General features: G+C 40.4%; 1 long non-coding RNA gene across 3 annotated transcripts in view; it reads right to left on the bottom strand.

Moving 5' to 3' along the window:
* Positions 1-26,847, bottom strand: part of LOC138183130 (uncharacterized) — a 176,050-nt gene that overhangs the window by 131,145 nt on the left and 18,058 nt on the right. The window contains exon 6 of one of the 3 annotated variants that reach the window (XR_011173996.1): positions 20,652-21,001. The exons of the other annotated variants lie outside the window; for them this stretch is intronic. This is a non-coding gene — a long non-coding RNA (uncharacterized LOC138183130). Of the gene's footprint in view, positions 1-20,651; positions 21,002-26,847 lie in introns of those variants that run through there. 3 annotated transcript variants of the gene reach the window in all.

Below are 26,847 nucleotides of genomic sequence, written 5' to 3'. Positions count from 1 at the left end.
CGACTTTTTGCCTGCGTGTAGGCATCATTAGCGCAAAGGTTTCGTATATGAAATCGAATGCGACGTGTACGAACCGTAGTCAACACAAACGCGTCGAAACCGTCGATTCTTCTGAACGAACTGGTCCGGCAAGGTGAGGGACTTCCGGCCCCGGTCCGCTATTATTCCTGGGTGCCGCCTGGGTGTGACGAAGGTGAGTCAAGAGACGTTGGTGATTTAGGCCCCCATCGACCACGGGATCATCGCGAACGATACACACCAGCACATGTGAACGTGTGTACACAAACGCAGGTGAATCGGTGGGTGTTAATTGTCCCCTCTCTGCTGTTTCGAAGATCAGTAAATTCTATCGTGCCAACTTTTCTCCCATTAATATTTATAACAGTCGCGAGTCGAAGTACCTCTTTCTTGTAATTATGCGATCCCAATGTCTGTCGAGTGCGTTTGGTTTTAAATTCAAATTAATTGTAATGTTTGAAGAAACGTATACGAGATAGCTTCGTATAATCATTCGTTTATGATAGTGGTAATTTTTGAAAATAATAATTAACTTAAAATAAAATAAAACTTAAACTAAAGAATCTTTATCAGAATTTACAAAGAAACGAGTGGTGTTCTTAGAAAAATAACTTATAGATAATTCTATAAAATACCAAGAAATAGAATTTCTTCATTATTTGTCCACAATAATATCTCGATATTATCTGAATGTCTGAAATTTAAAGAAGAGTCTCGAAGAATAATTAGAGTACACGTTACGATAATACGTAGGTATCATATTTGAAGATACGGTTCCGAAGATCTGGATACATTTTCTCACGAATTATGCGGTGCGAGTCGATCTTTATCGTCACGAAGTTCGCACTTCTTTCGATTCAGCCAATTTCGCCGTGGTCGCATGGCGCGCGCATAACTGTGCATAAGCAAAATTTATGCCAGGCGATTTGATTACCATGATATAAACTTGATGCGGATCTGGGCGACAAGACGGGGACATACATCACGTGCTCGGTTCGAGGTTGATCTCTGTACCCTGGTACCATTCCTGGTAACCAACAACGCCCCGCGCGTTCCGATCTTCTTTCTTTTGTTTCTTACCCGAGATATTCTTCCCTACCTTCTTTCGTTCTGTGTCCACCATTTTCTTCGTTCTTTTAAAAAACGAGCTAAATAAAATGAAAGTGATATCGAGCGCAGGGAGATTGTAATTTTGTAAATTTATCTAAATTTGTACAATCTTGCAAAGATACTCGTATCATACTTTCATTGCTTTATTCTATAATTAAAGACTAATGAATTTTCTATCAATTTCGTTATTACCTAATTCGAAATTAATGCTATTGGGAGACGCGAATAGCACTTTTTTATTTGAAAGATACACTTTTTGTTAAAATAAATTTTGTTAAAATACTTCAAGTATCTTGAAGAATTCTAAACTATTGTCTTTTAAAATTTATAACTTCGATTATGTGATACAAGTGCTTATGATTAGACGACTGAGGATGTCTATCAAGAACTTAAAATGTGATATTTTCTACTTGTATACAAATTAGTATTATTTATATACAATGAACAAATGTAAGACAAAGGATAAAATTGCGAATTTCATCATAACATTTATGCGTGTTATTATGCTATTATACGGACTGTCTTTCTGTGAATATATAATAGCACTGAAAATACGATAAAAATTCTATGCAAAAATATGTCCGTCAATGTTTTATTAAAGACTTATAACGTTATAACGAAGACATGAGATGAACAGAAAATGCCACATTCAATATCTTGCTGTATTAAATTGTATAATTTTATTGAGAAACATCTTTTTTCTCATGATAGGATGTACTGATAAATGCTACACAGAAAATTATGAGACATCCTGTATAATACATAGTAAACTATGTTTACTACTATAAAACGAAGGAGAAAAAGTAGTACATTTATATTTTATTCAGTATAAAATAATCATATATTTTCTTACTATTTTCTGTCTTAATGTTCAACATGAATATTCAATATCCTATGATATTCTATACTAACTTGAATAATCAATGTTTTAATTTTAGCACTTCCGTTACTTATTATATCCAGAGTAGTATTCGAAAGATTTAAGTACGTAAAGATATTCGTATAAAAATAATCAAGATTAAAAAGGTGTAAATCTCAGCAAATCCCATTTTAAAACTCCTTTCATATTAATTCGCCATACCTTCGTCCCTTTTCCTTCTACAGTGACCCATGTCTTCATCATTACTCCATCCTGTTCCCCTGTATGGCTGTACATTGTAAACAGGATAACGAGAACGAATTTATGATGCCAGATCTCTAACGAAACATGAACGGCTGAAGAACTAATTTTCTTCGCGTTGTAACAAACCAGAACGCAATTTAACAGGATGGAACCTCCATTATCTATGCTGTATGCCCACAAATAATTTTCCCACTAGATCTTCTTATGTATTGTAAAATATTACGTATACAATTCATTTTAATATTTCAAAATTTCGTGATGTTTAATTTCTATACCTCAGCCAGTAACGCATGATTCACACGCATATCGTAAAACTACGTGCCAACTTGGATCTCAGACATCTGTGAACTTGTTAAATAATACCGTTGGAAGTTATAAATGGATTTCCGAATATATATGGCAGCGATAAAAATTTGACAAATTAGCTTTTGCTTCAGTAATTTTCTAATCGATTCTTTATTTTATGTCACTAATTAAAATTAATGAGATGTTTAACGCGATGAAGCATATTCGCGGCCTGGATAGGTAAGTTCTTGGTCGTTTTATGAAGATCGTGAACAAATGGAAAAATTAATCAAATTATACCACAAACAACGTACACATTAACTACGACATACATTTTCCAAATGATACGGGAAAGATTTAGTGGATTCTGCTTAACATCTACAGACTCCAAATCATAAAAATTTCTTCATAGTAGATTTATTCTATTCGGTGTAATTCGATGAAAATTAATTACCCATAAAGACACGTCATCAAAACACGATAGAACAAAATCCAATTCTATGAACAATTCCAGTTGTTAAAATAGCAACTCTCGGAATGGAAGAACGACAAATAAGACAATAATACAACAAAGTCCCTGTTGAAAAGTGCTAATTCCATCAGCACTGCTCGGATCGTTACGTTTTCTGATATCTTAAAGACGGCGGTCCGTGGTAAAACCAAACAGGACAATTTGTTACGAGGAGGCAGCCTTTACACCCGTGCACAGCAACCGGCAGCTGAGTTAAATGGAGGTTAGCGCTGCGCTGGCCCATCGTCGGAATTTTATTATTCAGGTTTCTACACACTGTGCCGGTGAAATCTTTATTTGGAATCATTCCAAGAACAATAACGTATCTACCTCCTATCCCCTTGTTCCTCTCACCCTGCCTTTCCTTTCCTCTTCCGCCGCGCGTCCTCACTCCAGCCGCGTCAACCCCTTCTTTCCTCTCTTCGCCCGTTCCACTGTCTGTCTGTCTGTTTGTCTATCTATCTCTCTCTCTTTCTCTCTCTCTCTCTCTCTCTCTCTCTCTCTCTCTCAAGCAACGTAACACACAGCGCCAAATAAAACTAAAGGTAACCCAGTTATTTTCTGTTTGCGCTGGCCCGATGATTCCCCCAGATATGATGGCTGCTCTCAGGGGCCCCCTCGTTGGTAATGCCGGCACGCGTGTATCATCGTGCATATAAATCAGTCGACGAGGATCAGATAGGATTTCAGAAATATAAAATACACGGCGATATTAAAAAACAAAAGGAAGCAAGGCCGTGGCACGGAACAAGCGGCGGCGGAGGCCGGCTTCAAGGGGGAGAGAACGATGCTGAAGGAGCTTGTCGGCGGGACAAGAGAAGCTGCGGTGATTGGTGGCCACGATTCAGCCCGCGATACAACTTGTTTACGCGAATTTCGGGCTAATTTATACGCGTTCCGCGAGCTGCGGGATTCGGGGACCTGAACAACCGCCGACCGAAACTAGTTCAATCGGGCCTCGAACGAAATGCTCGCGTCGTGAAGGAATTTCGACAATATGAGTAACGATGTGAAGATAGAATTGTATATTGTATATTTTCTAGTGCATAGATGTATAAAATATTCGATCGAGTAACGCGTCATTTTTCTTCTTTGTCGTTTTACCTACAATTTCTATTAATTCTATTCATCTATCCGTCTAAATTATTTTGTTGTCGTAGAACCCTTCGTTTTTATCAAAATTATTCTTTTATGGCATCTACGTACAGATTGAATCCGAGTATTGAACGTCTTTCCTGTGAGAAAGCTATATGGAGATTTAAACAAACCAACCATATCCAAGTAAAACAATGGTAGCTGTCTCCGTTGTAAATATCGTTATCTATAACCTTCAACTAGTTTGAATACAAAATACACATTTTATAATACAAAATAGACATAAAACGATACTGAACGACTCTTGTATCTGTACATGTACGTACACTAAATTCATCCTATGAATAGTTTCCACATCAACATGGTTCACTTTAACGGACCAGATAGTTACGAACTGATTAAACCAATGAATATCTCCTATAAGATATTCGAAACACGTCCAACGTTGCCTAAGAAGTGTTCTCAAATCCCGTATCACCAGATCATCAAGTGACCCCAGTACCAACATCCCATCTCGTTCTCCCGTTTTACGTCTCACCTTCGGTTATTCAATTTTCCAGTGACGTGAAACTGGTCGACTTTAAGGGAAAGTGAGTAAGACCTCGGTGTGCAGAATGGCGAAGAGAGTACGCTGTACAAACAGTGAGTCTTGAAAAATATAAAGGAGCTGTTCATTACGACCAGTTGCTCTAGTTACCTGGCGAAGATAGGGTGGCGAACGTCGGACCATGGGTATAAAGGGGAACGTAAAAACAATGTATAATATCGCCGGACTACTAGGCAAAGGAAGCTAGAGAAGAGGTCAAGAAAGGAAGTAGCGGAAGGGGATAGAACCGGAGGTGGAGGTAGGTGGGAGCACTCAATTCATCAAGGAGTCGACGGCACGTAATTTAAGACTGCTTTTAACTCTTGGGTGTCGCAATTTATGTGAGCTTCTTACAAAAGAATGGCGCTCTTCTCGCTCCCGTACACATCACCACTAACCCGGACTAGCATCGCCATCCCAATCTCTCCTTCTCCCCCCTTTTTCCGTTACGGTGGCTTGTATCACCCCCTCGGGCCAACCTCCACCCCCCAAACCCCCCACCTCTTACGTTTCCAGCACCATGAAAGTTGGTAGGTTCAATGACGTTGTGCGCACGAGGCCAACGTTCCACCGAATAGACGACGTTTATTTTTTCTGACCAATTTGTCAGAGATTAGGCTGGTTATAAATTCGCGCCGAGTTACTATAGTCAGCCTACCTCACAATTAATGTCCTGTTCCGCCAGACCTACTGCCATTGGATTTGCTGCTGGCGTTCAACGTCCCTGGATGTTCCGATGAATCCACTTTTCAATTTTCTGCTTTGTGCGATCGTCAAGTGTGAGATACATTCTTGGTTACAAGGATTAAGTGTGTAGTAAGTTAGAGTGGCCGTGGCTTATTTTTGAGTAAAATGGACTTTTGAAGGATTACGTGCATCTAAGGAATTCATTTTACGTTTCCGATTTCTTCTTTTATGAACACGAATGCGATTTAAAGAGAAACTTTCCACTGCTCTAACGAGTGTATCAACGACTGCACAAGTTTTGTTAATCCAGGATATGTTTGATTTTTATTCTTCAACAAGGACAATTGATTTTGTCAAGACAGGCAAATATTTGTTGTTTTGTCTCGTACGATATAAGTTAGGAAATTGTAAGATATCGTATCTAATTAATATCTCTTTGAATTACCAAATTTTAACAAATTAACCTTTTGTCTGACGATTTAGGACGATTATCACGTTTTACGTTTATTTTATAAGGCCGCTATCTATCTTCACACTTATAAACTCAGAAATTTATTACAAGTTCAATAAAATCAACAAGTTCGACGAACCTTCGACAACAGCGGTGGTTTTTAAAATCTTCGAACCTTCGTACTCGTTTCCTTGTTCGAACATTTCGCCGGATGCAGAATCCTCTATAATCCAGCATAAATGAGAGGGGCATTTTACGATCGTAGGACAAGAACACGGATACCATTTGCAAAGAACGCACGCGACTGTTAGAGGACGGACATCAGCGAAAATTAATCGACCGTAATTCTTGCAAGTCGTATACATAATTAACGAGCAAGTGCAGCACCTGTAGTTACAGGTCGAAACCCCTGTACCGCCTCAACACGCATCATGCGTGGATGGATCAAGAGAAGATTCCGTCCGCCCTTTCCGCGTTCGCTCGGTAGCCGTTAGAGACGCCCCTCCGTCTCTGGACGTTATCAAATTATCGTTTGTTTACACCTAAGCCTTGAATTAATGATTAGAGCACCCTTCCTCCGTACCGTGATGCGGCAGATCTTAAGGCTTGCCGCCCAAACGCCGTATACAAGGTGTCTTTTTGCGACCTTCTACTCTTTCAATTCCAATCATGCTTCATCTTATCCAGGAAAATAACGACATTTCTCTAGAAACATCAAATTTGTCCATACGCTAATGAAATAATCGAACGACACGGTGATTAGGAAATGTTTCCAACTTGAAATAAATTTCCAGCGGATTCTTACTGATGATAATTGTGAATAAGGTTAAAGCAAGAAGCATCGATGAACGAATGTTTAGCTGACGATCCCGTCACCCGTTACATTCTTCAAACAACACACGGACTCGGTGGCCAGAATATATCCCCTTAATTATCCTGTGTGTGCATTCTGAGTGTGAACTCTCCATTAATCATAGGAGAAGAGAAGGGTAGGTTGCCGTCGCTATAGCCGGAGCGATTTTAATTCAGACTGGCCGCTCCATATGTATTCTACGGGGCCCACGAGATCATTAGTAACGTTAGGTGGACACCTCCGAGTCGTTCTTCATTCTGATGATGCCACTGCCTCAGAATCCACCGATCCGCGTCGTCATTGGCGACCGACACCGTATCTGCGCCGGTTCTCGGAGGAAACCGGCAGCACGTCTGCTTCCCCGGGCGAAGGTTCAATGCACGTTGAAAGGAATCAGAAACCGAGGGATTCAATGGGCCTCTGCTACTGTTCACCCAGTGATCTATTGTGCCATCTAAGCCGATCATTCTAAAATATTTTCTTAAGTTTCTTTCGGACCAACGCCACTTCTGGAGATTCCACTTTCCTTTCGCCAGATAGCGTTCGACTTCTGACTTATCGTTTTCTTCTGAAATATTATGGGCTACTAAGCTTTTAATGCGGTTGCTAGGATATGTGAAATTCTGTACGAAGGATGCTGTACCTTTGGTTGTTTCTCTGTGACAATGATCTTGATGAAGAGTTTCAGTGAAGAAATGAAAATTATCGTGAGATTTCAATACACTTGGACTACTTTCTTTTCAACGAAAATTATTCTTCATTTCTGACAACATACGCAAACGATATTTCCATTTCTTGTCGTCGCTATTATATCTCGCTAACTGGAACGAGGAGAATTCTTATCGTTTGCACAAATTGACCAAAGTCGTGTTAATTCAATATTATCCACTCTACACCTATAACACGTTAGACGATAAAACTTACAAAATTCTCAATTCTTACCGCGACCACCATTTCCACAATTAAACCCGAAATAATGCGTGTCGTCAACGTTGCTAGCAATTATTTCGTAAAACTCAAGCAAATCCTGCAACAGATATTATCACAGTTTAACAGGACGAATTTATCCGACAGAAGCTGCTATCCACCATAGCAGGATGAGTTTAAAATTCCCATATCCTGGTTTAAGGAGGATTATTCTCTCGCATCCGTATCTTCGATAGCCATGTGTAACGATAGGGGCATCAAACCAGATAGGAACGATGTTTTATTATCGGCGTTGCGTCGTAGATCGGAGATCTGTCTCACAGGTGACTGTTAAAACGACTTCAGTTCCATTGGTCGAAACGAAACGTTCATTTTCAGGATTATCGCACCGCGACGTGTATCGCGACCAAGGGAAATTCGTAATGTCGAATTTACTCCGGCGTCCAAGGGAAATTGGATCCAGATTTAAGATGGATTATACTGATATACGTTGGGAAGGACGCGTATGCGCGTTATGGTTGGCCCGATGCGGCTTGGGTGTCAAGTTATAGGGTACACGAGTTACATGTAGAACCAGGGTACGAATAACTTCGCTAGCTGCATAGCTACCAACTTTATAGCCAATTCATTTTATACGTTATTTCCCATGAAACGGTCGTTACGCGGACGCATATGAGTGCATCCTATCTTGCGCGGAAAATCCAGCTTGCCTCGCTGCTACGCACTTTTCTCAGAAACTTCGAATTATGGCTAATTCAGATTACAGAGTATAGGGGTACGTTCTCGTTTGGAGATGTTGATACGTTATTGCTTGGTTACAAAGTTTATAGAAGTAACATTTAACACAGTTATGGTGTAGAATTAGAATTTGTGTTATATGCAGATGAAGGGGCTGAGAATAAAACGTGAAAATATTCTCTTTCAATTTCACGATACAGCTTCGTCTCTTTGTTTTTCACAACGAGGAGGAGACTTTCTCCTAAAACAAACGAAGATATGTTTGAAACGAGAGAGTGTCAGGATTCGTTGTGTGGTTAGAATTCATGTTAAAACATCCTGATAAATATTATGCTAATAATGTATATGCATTTAAACGTATAATACAATGGTACTTAAACACTTAAACAACGAATTCTGTAATAAAAGAGCCATTAAAAAACCATTAAAGCAATGAGTTAATGGCGTATTATAATTAATTCGATTACGTCGTTACTCGCTAACAATTAATTAGTGTTGCTGTTTATACGACACATTAGACTCGCTCGTGGCCCTAGTTTAAACTGAAGTAACACGACTAATTATCTGCCCACCATACAATCGTATTAATATTACATTAATGGTTACCGTAGCGATATCTTAGCGATTTCTCTCAAACAATATCAATCTGCTTTAATTATTCGATAGCATAGCGGAGTTTTCTTGCAAGACGATCACAGTATTTATGGAGCACGGTATACAAGGAAGAAGAGGCCGATACGCGAGAAGAAGCGAATAAAAAAAGTGAAATTCTCCGGCAAGGAATATTCGCGAGGAGGCAGTCTTTGCGACCACACGCGGATGGCCGAAGGCAGCGGCTGTCGTCGATACATCCTTGTCGATATGGACACGTGTTGCCCGACACCTTTCTCCGACGTGCCTATGGCTGCTCTTTTGGCCCTCCAGGCCGGCTCGTAAACATACAATACGCGCCAGCTACATGCGATATTATACACGCTGCGGTCACGCCGTGTTAGGCCCCGTGACGGCATTCACCGCGTGCCGAACTGCAAACGCATTCGTGACTTTTTAAAAACGTCGCGATTACGTCACATATACCAGGTCCGAGAATGGGGTCTCATTAGTTCGGTTGATCGCCCCTTTGTTTCTTCGAGGACAGGAAACAAAACGTCTTTGGCCGAGGCGTGGGCGGTAAGATCAAAACCCGGTATCTTCGCAACGCACGTTTTCTTCGAACGAATATCGAGAAATGCTTATTGTTACTGCCAGTGGAATGTTTATGTATTTCTGGAAAGTTCAGAGTGCTTTGAAAAAAAATATTTTCTTGTATTTTTCGTACTGCAGCCATTGTCGCTTGATATTTGCTGCAAGATAGCAAACGTCGTAATTCTTGCCTCATATTTTGTTTTCTTAATTAAAAATATGAGTTTTTATATGGTGTTGGAATTTGTGTTTGTTACCTAATATTTCATATGAATTAATATAATAATACGTCGAAAGTTGTAGGGTAGAATTTAAACGCGATGAAACTATACTTCCTGTTTCCTGTTGCAAACATTTAGAAACTCATAGCAACGTAATATGATACATTGCACCTTTGAAAGATCTAAGACTTCGTACTAACAGAAACACGGTATTCATTAGTCAACTATCATTCAGATTACGAACATAATTTATCCACAATCCAACAGCCAAATTACAAGCTCCACTTAGAATCACTCTCAATAGCTCCGTTAAAATGACAGAAAGAAGGAATATCAACCCTCTTCTACACCATTCAAGTAGTCTGCGAAGAAGAGGAGCTGCTTCATGTTCGCTACAATTGCACCGCTAACAATTTGCCGCTGATTCCCGATTCCTCGAAGCTTTTCAAAGACCGCCCACGAGTAAGAAGGCCGGCTTCGAAAGCTCGAGGCAGGCGTCCGCAAGGACGATCGAAGGTTGCGTCTGTGGCCGGAATCTATATAATCGATTCTGATTGCATTGAAGCCCGGTAGTGGCGGCGTTGATTGGTGCATTCATAAATATCCATTAGCGGACAATGTCGGTAATGATCGGACCTGCAGGCTACGCCCTGCGTCGGCTAAAGGGCTCCGGTAGCATCTCTGGTAGCGTTCGTAGACGCTAAAACAAGACTACGAGATCCTAGCACGCCATCCGTCTACATCTCATCGTCCCGGTGTCCTTTTTTCTTCCTCCACTTCTAGCCTTTCTTTCGTTCTTTCTTTCGACTTGTTTGTCTCATTGGAATACCTGCTGGATGAACGCATTCGATTTTCGGCTGCGTGTGTATCGGATGACCTTCGATCGGTGCTGGCTTAGCTCGTAGAAACGAACGTCAGATCCAAGGCTACACTCGAGAAGCCATCGATGAGGGAATCGATCTGAAACCCATGACGTTTTGGGCTTCGTACCTGTCTCGATGGGACGAAGGTGCTTCGGTGCAGATTAGAGGCCCCATTTCGTACGTGCCTTTGAATCCTTGGCGGAAATGATATGGAATTCCTCACATTCCTATGTAAATGTTAGTTTTATATTGTATTATGTATATTCCATAAATTTATAACAGTCTTTATTACTCGAAGAATGCATAGTGTACGAATAGCTTTGTGACGATCGATAGTACTGTGGAGGTAGATTGCTCAGTTTTTTTAAGAATACATTAATCTACGTTAAGAATAAATTCTAGAGAATAAAACGAGATTGGATAATGTATCATTCATCAGTTCGATATCTGAAGAATCATACAGAATAATGGAGTAGATTGAATAATTAAAAGGTAATTAAAACAATAAGAACTGGAAATTTGATTTCTACGAATCATATCTAATGCTATGCTTTGTTCTTATTATGACAATCTCTGACTATGAATTTTCATAACCAAGTGTAGTAGAATTTCTAGAGTTTAAATTGAGGGTGACATGTAGGTAATCGTTTGGATAACGAAACAACAATATTTCTATTATAATGTTCCATACAGTAGATAGTTTCGAATAGTTTGGAAAATAATAGAGTGGGAAAACTATAATGAGACACACCCTGTGTAATATAACAACTAGAGAATCAGTAAAAACTAACCTGTCTCCAAAATTGATGACAAATAATATTAAAAAATAAATAAATAAGCTTTTACATAAAATATTTTGAATTCTACACGCAATTTCTCCGACATACTTTCTGCAAAGTACTATTATAGGTACATAATTTGTTTTTCTAGAAAATTATTCATATAGTTCTCGTTATACGTCGAATACTTTTCAGAAATACGCGTGTGCGGCAATAAAACGATTCAAATTATTTGGATAAGACATTAGATGAGATAAAACGCGGCGAGTGTTACACGCCATACCGTGTTATTTGAAGGAACATAAACCGTGAAATTTATCAGTATGATCGACAGAGCAGGTATTAGAGGAAATTGTTGCAAGAAAAAGTCAGATGAGTTTTAATAAAACGCGGCACACAAGAGGCGAAGACAGACGTAATTACCAAAGCTAGAAACAATCGTACCTGTTTAATATGCTAATATTGTGTACATGCAAAAACATGTTTTCTAATTGATAAGAACGATAAAACCAGTTCCATGTAGTGGAATCTGATCGAACACCGATCGTAAATTTCCTCTCGCGATAAAACTTATGCGATATGGGGCGTTGATAATTGGACGTGATGAAATCAGTATAAACCCGTTATACTGGTGCTTGGAAATCGATTTCTCAATTAGTGAAATGACGCTTCGTTAAATGATAAAGTTCATCGATATAACTGTCTTAATATTTCCATTTCTTGAAACTCTGCAAATTCTAGTACCAAGATACACATCTATTACCAAAAGATCGAATATCTCACCCATGAAAATGGAGATTAAATGGTTGCAAAATAATTTTATTGACATGACAACTTCTTCAAATAAAATTAAATCTGTCACTTACGAATAACTGAAGCAGATATAAATAAACAGCTAGCGTCTGTTAGTTGGAAATGGCTGAAATAAAATCAAACGAGGAACACAGTACCTTACCATAGTACTAGGTCGTCCGAAAAGCTTCTTTCGTTTTATAAGGAAATAATGGATACACAACATTTTTCCTTTCATATTATTTTATCGAATTACGTACGATCCATTTTGTTCTATCAAAATAAAGATCACAACGTTCGACGGATTAGGTTTCATGTTTGTATAGAAATGTAAAAAAAAGACACTTTTCGGACAACCTAATACTTGACAATTCCAGCGCTAATGTCGAACTGTCCAAAAGTCAAACAAATTTGACTCTTTATATTAATTTTGATATAGTAGATTAGTTCGGTTTCCGCATGACTCATGCGATAAATCATAACTCCTTCCTTCATTCTACCTACCATTTACCGTTGAATCGTTGTTCCTGCGTTTTGCAGGAAGAAGAAAAACCTAACGACGTTTCGATCCATCCCATTCTTCGCCTTCTTTCGACGTACTACGATTCATTCTTCGCTTTTTTCCAAGACAGAACGATACCACGGCTGCACGTGGGTGCACCTTCGGATTATTCGTAGTTCTCCAGTCGCGATCGACGAATCCCTCGAACCGATAGAGGGGTAGAAGAAATTTATGAAAGTAATCCGGCCTCACTTGACTGCTGATCGGCGTGGGAGCCGACCAAAGTATTTTATTGTAGGCCACGCTCGACGAGAAATCAAACTTTCCGAGCGATAAAATACGACGCAACGGATACAACGAATAAAGGACGTGGGGTGTCACCTGTCCGTATGTTCAACAGGTAACTCGCCATTGTCAGACGACTTTCTGGGCCGAGCGCGCGTTCCCCTGCACACACATCCGATCGTTGCGTGCGGGTGCGGATTTGTCCAAGGGGGAGTCCTATCGACGCGAGGAGCGAGGAAAGGAAAGAACTACCGAAGGAACTGGTTCTCATCTAGTGGACCTGAAAATCCGATCGAATCACACGTTTCGCACCAACCGATCGCCGCTCTGAGATCACGATACGTGCTCCAATGAGATTAACATCGTATAGTGGTTAGTTTCATCTTGTGAAACGAATCTTTTCTTTTCTTTCTCTTTCGCAGAGGTGTAGAAGCGAGGACGACTTGTCAAGAATTAGTGTCTTGCAGAGGCTACTATTATAATATTTAACGTCTTTTGTGCTTTATTTTCATTAGGTTTGCGAGAATTGTTAAATTACGCAATAAGTTATCTTGAATTTCCTTAATTCAGTGATTGCATAGTGAAAAAAAATACATGGATAATATAAAATATTAATTTTATTTGTTATAGGTTAATCGACATATTTCGATCAAACTACGTAATTACTTTACTGGACAGTGACAGAATTTTAAAAAAATGCCAAACATCTTTATATCCAATGGAAAACTCGAAACATTTTTCCATATCTTTGTATTATAAGAGAAACTTTCCTGTATCTACACCAGCATTTTATGTGAAAATTTGAAAGAACAGGTTTCTTTAATAGCAGCGTTTTGCATAGATACAAGATCTTTTTGTTGGAAAAATACCAGAAAAACTGGTCCGAATTCCTGAGGAGCGTATGGCGTTGGATTCGACAGATTTCCGAGGATTTAGCATAGACTGGTCGAGCAAGGCGACGCGTATAAATTAGAATCAATCATGCCTGCTTTTCCAAACTTTCTCCAGATTAGCATCACGTCGAGTAGTTATAATTTGTGGGCAGCCCCCGCTGAGAAGCAGCCAGGGGTGTTTCTGACCTTTCTAGCTGGAAACGTCACGGCCCGCACCCTCGTCAATATCGATACACCCACCTCGGAGTTGATGGCCGCGCGCGCGTCACGTTCCACAGAAAACCGAACGGGAACTTCTCACGGGCGAGCTGGGGCATCGCTTCGCCGCGGACGAAATTAAAATCCTGTCAGAATAATAATACCGTGTTAATCTCTCGTTCAGAATTGGACGTTCTCGATTACACGCGTGCTCGGCTCGTCCTGTTCGCCCGTTCCGATTCCAATCGGGCTCTTCGATTTTTAACCGCTACGACTTTAGAATAAATTATCACGCCGCCGTGCCGCCTCGCCAAAAACAGCTGCTCTCCCCTTGTCTCATCTCTTCCTCGCTGACTTTTCAAACTTTTGCCGTAGATAAACAAGAAAACATTATCGACGATCTGTATTGCTACGTTAAAAGCTAAACAACGTGCTTTATCGTAGCACTGTAAATGCATATATTTCTTTAGCAGAGAAAGACAGAGCCCGCGTCTCTATAGCCGTGCAAGTAATCAAGCAACGAAGTATTCGTTCCGCATCGATCAATAATGTCAAGAGAAGAAAGCTAAACGCAAAACGTCGAGTTCGTATAGATCGACTTTTTGAACTTCTTCGTTTCTTTCGTAGAAAAATAAAAAGAATTACTGGACCGAGGAATGAACGGAAACACGTGGCAGGAGATCGAAGAACAAAACATCGGCGAAAGGAAGGGAACGCGCGTCAGTTCGCCGCATTGCAGCAGCCGCTGTCGATTTTCTCCGCTAGCAAATACTTCTCCGGCCAACTTTTAAACAAGATTTAACTAATTTTCAGATAGTTTAATATCTTACGTATCCCTACTCGACCTGGCCAGGCGAACGAGTTGAGTCGGAACGACTGGCTCGTCTGCGTTGGAGATGATCGCACGACGTCGAGGGAGGAGGAGGTGGTGGAGGAAGAGTAGAAGGAGGCGGAAAGATGGGGACCCGGGGGTGGGTGAGCCTGGAAGCGAAGTGGGCTGACTGACGTGTAAAGACACCTCCACGTCCCGAAGAATTTAACTAATTATAATATGGGATAAACGGTTTATTCCCGCCTGGCAACCTACTCGCAGCGATACTGATATCCCTCGCCATATTCCCCGCCAACCCTCGTCCAGCCCTTGCTCGCTCTCTCTTCCTGAATCCGCGCCACGACTTGGCACACGTCACAGAAGTTAGCGACTCGGGGCACCGGGCCATGATTAGGCCAGATTATGGAGGTTGAACTTTGAACTCTCGCGAAGAGCGGCAAACGGGGTGGGTTTTCAACCAACGACACGACCCTCTCGACTTATCGCCCACGAATTTATCTGTGCAGTTTTCTTTGAACCTATACTATTCTTCAATTGTGCACTTATAGTATTTTTTATTCTTCTTTCTTTTCTCATCTTTTTTTTCTTAATGTTATAATTGAAACACTAAAAATCGACTTTTTTTCGCGTATATACATAGATAAAGAAATATTTTCTTGCGATATAACAGTATCTTAATAAATGCAAGAAAAGCCGCACAATTATTTGTAGCGATCCTTTTGAAAAAGGATACTTAAAGAATATCAAGTTCGGATCAAAATCACTCATAGTAGTCGAAGAAGGCTAACAAGGACCGGTTTTGAAGTGTAGTACTCACTTTCTAGTGAGCTTTTGTATCATAACGACAACATTAGAACTACTGTAAATTGTAACGAAAATTTTCTATCGAGGAAATTAGAATGACGGATATGTAGAAAACATCTAACAAAAACAAGTAAACCTAACTAAATTTCTACGAAAAATTGATCATTTTCTTGCAAAGACAAATAGAAAACCTACAAGTTCTTTATCACGAATACTCAAACAAAGTCCGATTAAACATCTGAATAATCATCAAAGGAAAGTGTAACTATTATGCTGAGACATCAAAACAAGCAAAAGGTAGCAAGGCAAGGAACAGCCTGTGTTGTGACGCAACGAAGTCGCGATCATCGTCATTATTCTTTACGACGTAGCAAAAAGTGGCACACATTGAAACGTTCCCTTGGGAACTGCGTTCGAGATACAGTAACAGTGGAGCGGCATTGAAGCACCGGCCGTAAAATCGCAGCCAGTGAGAGCAGAGTGGAAGGGATCCATAGGGATCATTGAAATCCGTGGATCGAGACCGGACAAAAGGCGCGGTTCCTGCAACGTCGAAGGTATTCGCGCGGGCTATTTAAAAATCGTAAAAGCCGATACACACCGCGGACGGAACTGTGGGACGCGGGCAGAGGTGGAAGACAAGCCAGTACGAAGGACCGCGAAGGATAGCGCACTCGGCACGGAGAGGGGTGCATTTAAAGTAATGGCGTTTCACTGGAGATGCTATAAATTTATCTGCCATAACTTGTTATACGCGGCTCTCCTCGCGTATTTATACATGCCTGCGCGCGGCCACACACAGATTCCGCTCGCTCGCTCGCGCGCTCCTCTGTTTCGCTCGACCGAGTTATGGCTGTCGAGGGACGATGGAATAGGGCGTGGAAACGAAGCGCGCTAGGCAGAAAGAGGAAGGAGACACTGTTCTCCAGTTGAAGCATGAACGTTGCTCCACGATCAATCCGGATGAGCCACGTTGTCGTTCTGATAAGAAGGGAATACGATTAAGTTTCCTCTTTACCTTCTTCGTGTTCGAAATTTCACCCTTTCGCTTTCGTAGGTAGAGTAATCCAGGAACAGCGCGATATTTCCCATCGAAATACTAGCGGGAAGGATATAAAGGATCCTAGAAAGGCGCCGCCTTTAATGGACGCTACGTCAGACGCGCGGATGAATTAAAACGAGCTGTTTTGTGTCGAAGCGTTAGGTTCAGCGGTACCCATTATGGCGTCGCAAAGGTGCCGCCGGCAGGGGGTAAAAGAGCCATAAAAATGGCGCGAGTCAAAGACAACTTCACCGAGTGATCAGAAACGACGTTAGGGCGTTCGTTTTCAACCTAAAGTCGATTAAAGGTCGAGATGGCGTGAACGAGAAAGTTCCGAGGTCGTGAGAGATGAAGGGAAGCGTATACAGCGTTGGCAGAAAATTGAAATCGTTCGAGAAATCACATGGCCCGTGTGTCGTTGTGCTCTCAGAGAACTACTCTACGGAACGGTGTGAAATCCTAGCGTGTGTTCCGTGTGTTCCGTGTGTTCTTTGCCACGGTACCGGCACGAGAACACACCGAGTCGCGCATCGGGACCGTGGCCAAGGGAGCGGACGACGCGAGCGGTCCGAGGCGCGCAGTAACGTAATGGACGTCATTAGCCCGTGTAGATTATAGGGCGGCGTGCAGTAACGATCACTTCTTATAGGGCACACCGTGCCACAGCCACAGAGAACAGGGCCCACCGTGGTCAGAGGCTCGTTCCTAGAGGTCGTACCGCGACCGATATCGCAACCGCTATCACTCAGCTTCCGGTATCGTAACATTCCTCCCGTTTCTTTTCTACCTTTCAATCCCTTTAAACGCACTGTCAGTACCCGATCTTTGATACTTTTATTTTTGTTTGTCTTCGCCTTATCGTGGAAACTAAACCGCAAATGTTTAGTAGAATTGTTATTTAATCCGAGGAAAATTGTAAGAACGAAATTTTATTCCGTGTGAATCTTTATTAATGGACATTGGTATTATCTTCTTGGGTAATATTCAGTATTTTTAGTAACTTCGTAGTCAATTAACCATTTTTCAGCGGAATGCTGGGTGTAATGTGAAAATGTAAAAAATGAGGTATTAGTCATCGTATAGAGGTGTACTTCATAAACAACAGAATTAAATTTTATTTACAATCTAACACATAGTGAACTAATTTCAAATTCCTAGTTACGTATACGACTAGTACATTTTGTATGTAGATAGTTGAATAAAAGTATAAGGAGTTGTTGATCATATCCTAAGATTAGGAGCATCAAGAAGACAAAACGTGAATACAAAAGAAGCAAGAACTATCGAAATCCGTTTCTGGGATCCTAACAATATTTAAAAGTCTAGCATAAATTTAATAGGATACCGGAACACATCGTATACTTAATTTATGAAATAAATAGCCTAACAGTTTCGGAATAATAATATTGTGCACTGTTTCGTTTAAAAATTACAAACTTCATTTCCTTTGGTGATTACAACCCTATCCTTGAAGCGAAAATAAATATTAAGGAATGATTCATCCGTCAGCGACAGCAGTAACACGCATGATTTATACAACAGGCATTCCCACAAGTCATTAATTAGCTGTAATTGCAGTCGCAGAAATTTATTACAATTCTTTTGAATATGTGCAATATATCCTGTACAAGGCATGCATCGTGGCGCGTCCTGTATTAAAATCTTTTACAATGGGTCATTGTTCCAAGCATATTAATTAATATTTATTCATCAGTTTGTTTGACTATTTAGCTGCACGACCAAATATACGTGTATATAAATGCCTACTTCAGATATACGTATGAAATTAAAAATTTTAATACGTAGAAATTCATCAGAAAGTTTGCAATACGCCTGTTTAGAAGTATATATATAAGTAGTATAAAAGTAAAGTTAGAAGTATAAAAGAATATCTTACAATGAGTATTGCTCTGTGAAATTCTTTCCTCTTCTGCCATTCCTCCAATTTTTCGCAAATCTAAAACCTACAATAATTAACCGTAGAAATCTAATTTTCTCACTATGTAAACATAGATAATATAATCTAGAAAATTTTGAAAATATTTCGCGAGCTATTTAAATTTACTACCGTGGCAGCGGAGATTTTACTTCGAAAACAGACAATCATAATTGCAAAGACATTCGTTATAGAAGTGTTCGCGAAGAAAAATCGTGTCCGGGGAGAAAATAACTTGACGTTACTGGATTTTAGGATCCTTACGAAATACACACAAATACGCATTAATCGCCCGGTAACAGCTTGGCGCGGAGCCATCGAAGGGTCTGCCGACTAGCTTCGTAAAAAGCTAAGCGTTCCGGATAATAAACCAGAGATTTACTTTTGACATTTTTAACGAGACGTTGCGATCGATCCGTTAATTAACGTTCAGCGTTATCAACAATAAGCGGCTGCTACATTTTAAAATATATTGTTATTGTCCACTACAATTAATCTCAATGCACAAAATTATTCAAATTATTTTCTGCTCGTTAAAAAAATTACTTTAAAAGAATTTAATTATAAATGAAAATAGAATATTAATAGAATGGCAATAAAAAGTAATAGAAATCTATGTATGTGAAAGTAGTAAGATTATAAAATAATTTTAAATTATATCACAGATATTGGCGATTTATGAAGAATAAAAGATTATAAGAATATCTTTTGTACATAAATGTATCACCATTTTAGCTCGAGATTTTTGACATGTTTACGACTTGATATAAATTTCCGCGAAATCACATTAACGAATTTACTGCCGTTTAACATCGCTCCTCATGGAATATTCATAAATGTAAGAAATGCTCTAATTGTTAATTATAAGGTGAACGCGACACGTGCGGAGCCGTTCGTAATTTAGAAACAAAAACTAAGGTTAACTAGCTGAAACCAAGTTATTAAGCCCTTGCCACACGTTTCCAAACTTCTTTCCAAAGTTCCCAGAAACTTCTCTCCTACTCAAATAAGAAACTTGTTGCAATTTTACATGTCCTAAACATCGACCAACTTCTTTTAAAGCATGGAAGCTGAACTTTGAATTCGATTACAAATCTAAAGCATCAAATCTAAAAGCGATTATACACTTTTCCAATATCATGGAAGAAGAAGCAATTTTCTCAAAATTTCACCACACTTAGGTGACATCGATGGGGGTCTAAAGTATTCAAATGAAGCATGGCTCAGCTTGAAACTCGTCGGTGGCTCGTTTAAAACTGGCGTGAAACGGAGAAGAAAGTGCTTCCTGTAGTTTGAGCCCGGTCGAACGGTTAGCTATTAGACAGACTGGAAGAACTGTTGACGTCCTAAGGTGTAGGTAAAACATGAGCTCTCAGTCTTCTCCTTGTCGATAAGTCGATGCGTGATTAGAGGGTGGCATTGTGCTTTGAGGGCTGCCTTCTGCTCCTTGCTCTCTTCTTCTTCCTATTACTCTGCCGGCAATAATTACAAGCGCGGCTTCGGGAGGAGCTCTTTGAGCTTATCGATTTCCTGGAATTAATAATTGCACGGCAAACCACTCCCGTCCCTAACACTGCGCCCCGTTCACTGTGGGTAATCGGCCTGATCTTTCGTCTTTCAGAGAGGCTCCCCCGTTTATGGCATTAATCTATCGTAGAAAAAGTAGACGGACGATTTCTCTCGAAGAGGAAGGCCTTTAAGGACAGAGAGATGACTGCCGCGTTATTCAGTCGTCTCGAACTAGCTTTTCAGTGGAACATCGTTCTCGAATAATCGAATTGACGACACGGTCGATCGATCGTTCACAATTAAAAGATATGAGATTTCTGCGGGAATACATTTTTGTTTCTCCTATTGTCTAAGGAACTCTATGTATAGCACGGCAGAAAGATGGGAGCTCATATATTAAGTTGTACAATACAGTCAATGGTACGTAATTTTAACAGTTATAGGGGAAAGATAGCATCCGCTACTGGTTCTTGATATTACATAAACAAAGACTTATAAGGTGTTTAGAGATTCAACGTGTTGACTGAAAACTTATTCCATCCCCTTATTGCGTGGTTCCTCGCTTCCTTTCCCGATACGAGCTCCCGCTGAGTTTTCGGATAAATTTTACGGGTCAAAGTTCCGAAGTTCCAAGGAGCTCGGGAAACGCGATAGACAGCTTATAGAATTTTGCCGTGGCAACCGGCAAAATTTTCTGCTTCGAATATACGGCCTTTTCATTTGTCCTTTCTAAATTTCAACGCTCCAATCACCGTATTCCGCCAACGTGTAGGCACTTTCTAAAAACACGTGGAAAACTGAAAATCACTTAAAAAGACAAAATCTAAAAAGACAAAGAAGAACGAGAGTGGGAAAGAGAGAGGAAAAAAGAGAAACGCAGGACCGGAGTTCGAGGCAAGAACGTATCGATATCCGTGCAACGATATCGCGTGCACCATCGAAATCGATAAATAACCGAGGCCCCGGCATAAATCGTGGCTTCGCTCCTTATAAATCCGACTCTGGGCACCAGGACAGACAGTTCCACGCGCTACCCGCCGGATTTTACTAATTTTCTGTCGTGCAGGCCTCGCCTGTTCCTCGTCACAAAGGCAGATAAAAGGAGGGATGCGCGAGCTTCGCAACTTTATCCTCCTTTTTCTTCCTTTACTTCCACCTCCTTCTTCTCCTTCTTCAACTTCTTCTTCTTCTGATTCTTCTTCTGTTCTCTTCCCCTTTCTGCTTCTTTCTGTCTCTGTTGTTTTCCTTGGACCCCGCCTTTTTCTCTTTCTTCTTGTCTCCGTTTCTTTCTCCGCGCTTCTACACCTCCTCCCTGCTTTTTCTGTCTCCCCCTTGACCCCCCCCCCCCGAGTCGAGACCACGTGTGCAACTCGTAGAGAGTGGGTGCACCGAGGCAATATATTTCTGGCATCCGTTCCTCCTTCGCCTCGTCCATCCATTCATAATATGCATACGCTTTTGTTGTCGCGTCCCTGTTGGGTCCGTTTTTGTTGGGCCATTAGAGGCCCACGTATCAATTTTTCTTGTAGCCGGGATGCCACCGCGGCGTTGCACCCGGATGAGATTGAAAATCGACGCGCTACACGGCCTGGTGACACGATGTCGATGCGAAAAATTGCGCGTGGGCAGAGATAATAAGGATATGTACAGTGGCTAGGAGAAGTATTTACATTTACATGTTGATTAATTAGGTTCGAGTATATTAGGTTTCCTGTAAGGTATAACTTGTACAAATGCATAATCTGTTTAAAAAATGTATCATTTGAAAATTAAAGTGTAGATATACATTTATCGTTCATAGTAACTGTAACCCGGCAATAACTACATTACTGCTTGGGAACCATCATTTATGGAAGACTTCTAGATTTTGAATTTTTTGTTCTTCTTTCTCTGTTTCTTTGTTTTGTATAGACACCTATGAAATCGTAGCAATTTGTATATGTTGACTCAGCAATCGTTGGGAATCAACGAGAATTGGAGATATACATACGAATTGTTTAAAAGTGTACGGGCATCTGAAAGGTGTTAAGAAAGCAATAAAAGTTGTCTTTGTGGATACCTATACTCCTCAAACGAAGAAGAATCGTGGTCGAGATAAATTGCACCGCTAGACATCGTGATTTAAATCTTGCTAATAGAAACCGGTATTCTTAGTCAGTCTGGACACGCTTGATCGCGCATAAATTATAATAAATAGGAATATATCAAAACTTGATAAATAATGGACCGACTAGGAATGTTGTGGAAGATAGCAGTCGATTCAGGATCCGAAGTTCTCGAACCACGGAATATCTCTTGCTCGTTTATTTTATTTACTAAGAGAATTAAGAAATCAATGGATTCTTAACAAATATTCTTAAGCAATATAGAGAATTATTATTTGACATTTGGGAATTGTTGGAACGAAGATGTTACAGTTTTTCTATAATAATTTCTCCATTAATAAATTGTCTACACGAAATAGGAAATGTCTTGAGTCTTCTCCTTTATATCGCTTTTTTCACAGTTAAACTCATATAAAAACATCACATAATTATTTGGATTATTCACGATGGCTTTCATATTTCTATTATAAATCTTCCTAATAAAGGTAATAAATTTCTTTTTCTATAATGTGCCGTATTAATAAACAATGAAACGAAATATAATAAAATTCAGATATCAGAGAAATCAAATTTCACCTGTACAAGTCTGTTACCAATAATCAAATAACCAAGTTTTACGCGATTAATAAGCCATCGAGTTCCAAATAATTCAAACTTTTTCGTCACACACTTTTCTTGGTCCAACCTGCTCCCTCGATAACACAGTCCATTAATTCCTGCGTGCATCTAATGCGATCCAATTTACCCGGAGATCCACCAGCATAATCCGTCCTCTGGTTTTCGAGCGGTCGCCCCTGAATAATGGTTCCGATCGTCGATCTATTTCTCCAAGACCGGACGAATATCGGCCAGGCCATCGAGAGTTAGGAGCCCCGTCGGGAAGCATGGGTGAAATATGTTCGGCAATTTTTCTTACCACGGGAACGAAAGTTGCATCCCGGTCTCGTACCTGTGTAAACCTTTCTATTCGCTACTTTTGCAATTTCCAATCTCTCTCTCTCTCTCTCTCTCTCTCTCTCTCTCTCTCTCTCTCTCTATTTCTCTCTACCTGGTTCATTCTGGTCAGGTAAAATCGACTCGAAATCCAGAGCAATCCCGAGAAGACACGCTGAGGGCAGACAGGGGAATCGGACAGGTCGATAGTTCGAAAGAGATGATGATAAATCGCGCCTAGGTTGGACTGACGCAATTTTCTAATTGCCGGCCGTAATTAAGGGTTATTCCAAGGACCGTCTTCCGGCTGGGGCTACCAGGAAATTGCCTGGCCGGTCCCACACCTTTTGTCCTCACCACTTTCTCGGCATTCTTGCGTTTAGTAGGCTTCTTGCTTCGACCAAGTCAACCGATTTGCTTGTTGGACCTGATGCTATTAGAAAGTAGTTGAGTTTTACGGAAAAGGGCAGTTGTCATCCGGGTGACTCTTCTATTGTGTTAATAGTAGACAATCAGCCCTGTACATTTTCTTTTGAAATTTTGGGAAGAATTGTTTTAGATACTTTAAAATATGTGGACACAAGAGAAAACGGAGAATAATCACGCTGAAAATTAGTTGCAATTATGGGAATTTTCAATACATTTATATAATTTCTAAACTAACAATTTAATCCTTCGACGGTATAGCGTAAGATAAATTTCACATCTTAAACGTCATAAGGAATTGAGAATATGTATTTCTTATATCTAAAATGCTAAACATGCAAGAAATGTCGAGGATAAAGAAATATATCTACTTCCTCTGGATCATCCACTGAAAATACCGAAAAGGACCGAATAATATCACTACTGAAAATCAATTTCCCCTACACATCTATACATATACAAAACCAACTTTCTAGTAGTTTCAGGAATCCCAACACCTGTCCTACACGCGTCATTCAATCTCAAACAATGCTCCATACAGATTATCAACCGATCCTGCGAAGCGACGCTGCCAGAGAAGATAAAATAGTACAGCAATAGAAAGAACCGAGAAGTCAAAATCATCGAAGAAGCAAGGAAGCATGGCCGAAATCTTGGTTGTATCTGAACGTTCGATCTTCCGAGCGGAGAACGTGATTGCGATGCCTTATGACTTTCTTTCCCTTTTTTCCCCGGTTTGTCCCCGGGGCCCAGGCCGAAACCTGTACCGATATCCGGAGCCGCGTTCCACCGGAGACGACTTATAGCGGCCGTAGAAAGGTAATGGATCCCAATAAAGCATCGATACGTGTCGGTGTATATCAGGAGTCCGTGGGACGCGTCGCGTAAGGACTCAATACAAGCGTGAACAGGGGGCGCGGCGCGTCCAGGACGATGGGCCATCTCGTAAAATAAATCGGTGACATCTTGGAAGGCTGGTTGGGCGATTTGTGTGACGGACAAGCGACCGGGCTATACGGCCACCGCGAGACCGTATGAAGACGTCACTGGCTCCGGTTCGAGCCTCGTATCGGCAGAATCATTTGTCAGGAGTTTCACGTCGCGCGGCTGGAGGTCTGTCTACTTCTGATCGACCCGCTGATTGACTTATTGTGCAGATCGCGGATAGTCGCCTGTCGACGTGACAGTGATGGCTTGATGGCCCCGCGCGCCACTGTACTGCACGCTCATGCTAAATTGTTTTTCCAATGTAATCAAGCCTCGTCTCCTTCTTCCCTTCGCGTTTCTTTCTGTTTGGTCAACTTCCTGGAGGAAATCGAAGGTTACGTCGCATCGTCTTCATATCTCTTGTAAGACATCGGTGTCAGGAATAGAAGATTATGTAAATAGCTAGTGGATGTTTGCAATTGAATAAAGGATAATCGAATAATCCTGAAGACGAGTGAAGCTTTATAGCGTAATCATCCTTGTAACTTCGTATTTGTCATTTTAATTTATGTAATTAAAGGAAGAGGAAAGAAGACTTCAGTCTATGTTTTATTGGGAAAATTTGCACATTTGCGGTTTTGACATAGCGTGGGCTATATGTTTCCTCAGCTTATTTTTCTTTTGAAGAATTACCGGTATTCGCTGTAGATTTTGTAGAAAGCGAATTTTTCCTCGCATATCGGAAAAGAGATTTCGATGAACGTATCGTTAGTTGTAGAACAGTATGTTACTGATATAACTAACATCAAATTCCTAAATTTCTTCCACTTCCTGACATTTCGAAAGTCACATATAACTTGCATAATCATTGAGAGTTTATCCGAGAAACAGTTTAGAGTTACAAGTTGCAGTTAGATATGATTTGCACGTGTTCGTTGAATGTCAGCGATTATGATATACGATGGGACAATAAAAATCTTTGCAGTAATTATGTAATGGCAACGAAACTTCATTAATCTCGAGCGATGCAAAACAATCTATAAGTTGAACCTGACGACATTTCGATGAGCGTAAAGTTGCGCTGATGCTAAATCACAGCCAGAGTAATTGCGCAATCAACAGGAGCCCTGGTACAACTATCAACGTATTAATTTATCATTATTTCATAGGCTATAGAAAAACATTTGTCATGGCGTACGTTATTCCTTATATCTTTGACTAATGATTAATTAAAAAGACATTAATCCGTGCATCTTCATTTACATCCAATACACATCATATGTGTACTAAAGCGCCGATATACTGGAATATTCACATTTTTATCGTACGCAATTCGTATTTTAAATATTAAATTCGATTTTTCTATTGCTAAGTTATTACACGAATATCACAAAGTTTTCACATTCCGAATCTTCTTTTCCTAAAGAATGCAAGAATTTGGAAATAGAAGATTGAGAAGTTTGAGTCAGTATTGGAAGATTGTCCTTAATAGAATCGATTAGTCCTTTTCTAGGTCGACAGAAAGATTACTTCGATCGGTTATTTATTGATAGTGAAGATCTGAAACTTCTAAATTTCCAGCCAAATACCGCATTTTAATATTGGTACATAAGTTTCTCAAATCTGTTTTACACGCATCCCTAGATGTAGCTCATAGTATCATAAACTCCTGAAACAAAGAGAAATAAAGGCTGAGTAGAAAAATGAAAGGAATAAACTACAATAATATGAACACCTCTGAGAATCGATTAATATCGCAAAATCCAATAAATAGAAACTTATAATCCCCATTTATCTACCGCTATTAATTTCTCGACAGATCTACCTGTTTCAGAGCTGTGAGACTTCGTAAAAGCATACGTAATTCGAAGATCTTCGATCGGCAGAATGGTGGTCGAACGATAGTTGAAACGGCGCGAAAGGAGCAGCTAAGCCATAATTCAAGAAAAAGGGAGGCGAACGGGGCACAGTGGAGTGCGTCACCCATTGTCCAAAGGCGGGTGTGGTTTGTCGTTGTTGGAGCAACGCGTAGGATGATCTACCTGGGCCATACCTTGCCCACAGCCAGACTTTGCTCGTCTCTCTAATGCTAATATCGTCTCCGAAATTGTACGAAGGCGAGACATGTCTGGTCGGCGAATTTTGCGACCATAAATCCATTAGCCACGCTCGTGAAAAAGGCTCACTGACAATGGGAATGGTGGCTTGACAAACACTTACAGTTTCTTATACTT

Source organism: Bombus flavifrons, chromosome 9 (assembly GCF_040668555.2).
Source record: "Bombus flavifrons isolate JBK064 chromosome 9, iyBomFlav1_principal, whole genome shotgun sequence".
Lineage (NCBI taxonomy): Eukaryota > Metazoa > Arthropoda > Insecta > Hymenoptera > Apidae > Bombus > Bombus flavifrons.
This window is presented reverse-complemented; position numbering and strand designations above follow the sequence as displayed.